Source organism: Cryptomeria japonica, unplaced genomic scaffold (genome assembly GCF_030272615.1).
Source record: "Cryptomeria japonica unplaced genomic scaffold, Sugi_1.0 HiC_scaffold_107, whole genome shotgun sequence".
Lineage (NCBI taxonomy): Eukaryota > Viridiplantae > Streptophyta > Pinopsida > Cupressales > Cupressaceae > Cryptomeria > Cryptomeria japonica.
This window is the reverse complement of record NW_026728929.1, coordinates 147,501-151,513: the sequence shown is the minus strand read 5'-3', so window position 1 is coordinate 151,513 and position 4,013 is coordinate 147,501. Positions and strand designations below refer to the sequence as shown.

General features: G+C 63.2%; 1 non-coding gene across 1 annotated transcript; it reads left to right on the top strand.

Annotated features, from left to right (window-relative positions):
- The first annotated feature begins 971 nt into the window (after positions 1–971).
- LOC131865243 (5S ribosomal RNA) lies at positions 972–1,090 on the top strand. The gene has a single exon (XR_009363972.1). It is a non-coding gene; the product is annotated as a 5S ribosomal RNA (ribosomal RNA).
- Positions 1,091–4,013: the final 2,923 nt, after the last annotated feature.

Genomic DNA, 4,013 nt, shown 5'->3' with positions numbered 1-4,013 from the left:
GTGCCGAGGTGGGAGCCAGGGTGGGTCCCAAGGTGAGTGCAAAGGTGGGTGCCAGGGTCAAGGTGAGTGCCAATGTGGGTTCCAAGGTGCCAGGGTCAGGGTGAGTGCCAATGTGGGTTCAAAGGTGCTAAGTTGGGTGCGAGGTTGGGTGCGAGGGTGGGTGGGTGCCAAGGTGTGCTAGGTGGAAGCCCGGGTGGGTCGGCATCCCATGGGTGTCGAGTTGGGTGCCTGATGGGTGCTTCTTGTCAAGTTTTAGTCGTCGGGACTCATTTCGAGCCTTAGAGGTCGTTTCTTGTCCGGTTGCCCTGTCTTCGACCTGGGAACCCAATTTTGGTCCTCGGGTCCCATTTTTTTTTGTCTCGCATCCCACTTTTGGCCTGTGGCCTTTTCGGGGTCGATTCTCGTTTTGGGCATCAGAGCATGTTTCTTCTCCTAAAACCCAATATTTGTTTATTAAGTCTCGGAACACATTTTTGTTCTCGTGGACCCATCATGGGTCTTGGAACGCATTTGTGGTCCTTGGGTCCCATTTTGCATCCCGAAACTTGTGTTTTGGTGCTTGATCCCTATTTTGGGTGCCCACCTTGCACCAAGTGCGCACCCGGGGCAAACCGAGCGCCTTGGTGCACCGGGGCAAGATCGAGCGTGCACCCGAGGCGCCCCGAACATGCACCAAGGTGCACTCGGCCCACATGTGAGCGCAGGTCGTTGCGCCCGAGGTGGTGTGTGGGCACCGCGTTGCAGACGGGACACTGCACGCACACGACGCCCCCTCCAGGTGCACGCACGTAGGCCGGGCCGGGTGCACACCCGACGCCCTAGCAAGGTGCGCGCACCCGGGCAGGGCTCACACTTGGCGAACGGGGCGCACTTCGCGAGGGAGGGTGTGCACCTCGACGGGGGTGGGTGGCCGGGGTGGATTCGCACGTGGGTCGCGGTTTGCTAAGTACACACTGCGACAAGCTCATAACGGGTGCGATCATACCAGCATTAGTGCACCGGATCCCATCAGAACTCCGCAGTTAAGCGCGCTTGGGCCGGAGTAGTACTGGGATGGGTGACCTCCCGGGAAGTCCCGGTGTTGCACCCTTTTTTAGTTTTTCGCCGGGCGTCGCAATGCTATTTGAATAAACCTTTTGCCCGTTTGCGTTCTCGTCGGGGCCGGGCCGGGCCGGGGTGCGCTGCCCGCACTACCGCGCGCGCGGGGGCGACACCGAGCGCGCACCCGAGGCACCCCGAGCACACAGGCCACGGTGCAACCCGGGCGTTGTGCGCGCACCCCGGTGCGCCCGAGGTGCTGCGCGCGCACCCAGGTGAAATCGGTGTGCACCTCGGCCAGTGCGCGCTCGGTCGAGTCGCGCACGTTGGCCAAGGTGCACGGTGATGTTTCTTACTCTAAGGTTCCGCACCAGACGCCCGGGACAGGTGAGCGAAGCTGGGCGGGGCCGGGTGCGCGGCCGGGGCAGGTGCACGCAGCTGGAGAGAGCTTTGGAGCACACTTCGGAGCGCACCAATGATGCGCTCCATTCAAAAGTTTCCTGAAAAGGCAAAAAAAGTTGAGATTATAGAATTTCCCACTTGAGAGATTGTAAAAAAAAAAAATTTAAAATGAAGGAAACGCGGGTGCCAAGGTGTGCGCAGCCCAGCCAAGGTGTGCGCACCAAGGCGCCCACCCTGGCGAAGGTGCACGCAAGGTGCGCACCCGAGGCAAACCGGACAATTAACCCAACTTTCGACTTCGCGCGCACCTTGGAGCGCACTTCGGAGCGCTCCTTGGTGCGCACCAATCTTGGGCACCTCGGAGTGCACCATGGCGCCCACCAAGGTGCGCACCCGGGGCAAACCGAGCTCCGACTTCGTGCGCACCTTGGAGCGCACGAAAGGTGCGCACCATGGCGCCCACCAAGGTGCGCAGCCCAGCCAAGGCGTGCGCATCAAGGTGCGCACCCTGGCGAAGGTGCGCACCCGGGGCAAACCGAGCTCCGACTTCGTGCGCACCTTGGAGCGCACAAAAGGTGCGCAACCCAGCCAAGGTGTGCGCACCCCGGTCAAACCGAGCTCCGAATCGTGCGCACCAGAGGTGCACGCCATCGTGCGCACCTTGGAGCACACTTCGGAGCCCTCCTTGGTGCGCGCCGATGTTGCGCACCTCGGAGCGCACCCGGGGAAAACAATGCAATTAACCCGACTTTCGACTTCGTGGGCACCTCGGAGCGCTCTCGGGTTCGCACCTCGGAGCACACCGAGGTGCGCACCTTTGATGCGCTGCCTTCACCAATTTCCAGAAAAGGCAAGAAAACATTGAGAAGGTGTGCGCACCGAGGTGCCCACCCTGGCGAAGGTGCACGCGAGGTGCGCACCCGGGGCAAACCGGGCTCCGACTTCGTGCACGCCGCACCTTGGAGCACACTTCGGAGCGCTCCTTGGTGCGCACCAGGGCGCGCAACCCAGCCGAGGTGCCCACCCCGGCGAAGGTGCACGCGAGGTGCGCACCCGGGGCAAACCGGGCTCCGACTTCGTGCACGCCATGGTGCCCACCGCGGCGAAGGTGCACGCGAGGTGCGCACCCGGGGCAAACCGGGCTCCGACTTCGTGCACGCCGCACCTTGGAGCACACTTCGGAGCGCTCCTTGGTGCGCACCATGGTGCCCACCAGGGCGCGCAACCCCGCCGAAGGTGCACGCGAGGTGCGCACCCGGGGCAAACCGGGCTCCGACTTCGTGCACGCCGCACCTTGGAGCACACTTCGGAGCGCTCCTTGGTGCGCACCATGGTGCCCACCAGGGCGCGCAACCCCGCCGAAGGTGCACGCGAGGTGCGCACCCGGGGCAAACCGGGCTCCGACTTCGTGCACGCCATGGTGCGCACCGCGGCGAAGGTGCGCACCCGGGGCAAACCGGGCTCCGACTTCGTGCACGCCGCACCTTGGAGCACACTTCGGAGCGCTCCTTGGTGCGCACCAGGGCGCGCAACCCAGCCGAGGTGCCCACCCCGGCGAAGGTGCACGCGAGGTGCGTACCCGGGGCAAACCGGGCTCCGACTTCGTGCACGCCGCACCTTGGAGCACACTTCGGAGCGCTCCTTGGTGCGCACCATGGTGCCCACCAGGCCGCGCAACCCAGCCAAGGTGTGCGCACCAAGGTGCACGCGAGGTGCGCACCCGGGGCAAACCGGGGTCCGACTTCGTGCACGCCGCACCTTGGAGCACACATCGGGGCGCTCCCGGGTTCGCACCGGCGTTGCGCACCGTGGTGGGCACCTCGGAGCACACCAAGGTGGGCAGCGAGGTGCGCACCTTTGATGCGATGCCTTCACTAATTTCCATAAAAGGCAAAAAAAAAACGAGATTTTAAAATTTCCGTTTTGAAAGATAGTGAGAAAAAGGGAATGCTGGTGCCATCTTGAGCCCGCCCTGGTGCGCAGCCCAGCCAAGGTGTGCGCACCAAGGTGCCCACCCTGGCGAAGGTGCGCGCCCGGGCAATTAATCCAACTTCCAACTTCGCGCGCGCCAGGGTGGGAGCGCACCCAACAACCGGGCCTGGGAAGAGCCAATGCGAGAAACCCCACCAAACGCTCTGACAAAAAAAGAGGGGGCGCTCCAGTAACCCCGCTTCGGAGCGCACCCTGGGCAAACCCAGCCAAGGTGCCCACCCCGGCCAAGGTGCAGGCGAGGTGCGCACCCGGGGCAAACCGGGCTCCGACAACGTGCACGCCGCACCTTGGAGCACACTTCGTAGCGCTCCCGGGTGCGCACCTCAGAGCACACCAAGGTGGGCAGCGAGGTGCGCACCTTTGATGCGCTGCCTTCACTAATTTCCAGAAAAGGCAAAAAAAAAAGGAGATTTTAAAATTTCCGTTTTGAAAGATAGTGAAAAAAACGGAACGCGCGTGCCATCTTGAGCCCGCCCTGGTGCGCAGCCCAGGTAAGGTGCCCACCCTGGCAAAGGTGCGCACCCGGGCAATTAACCCTACTTCCGACTTCGTGCGCGCCAGGGTGGCAACCGGGCCTCGGA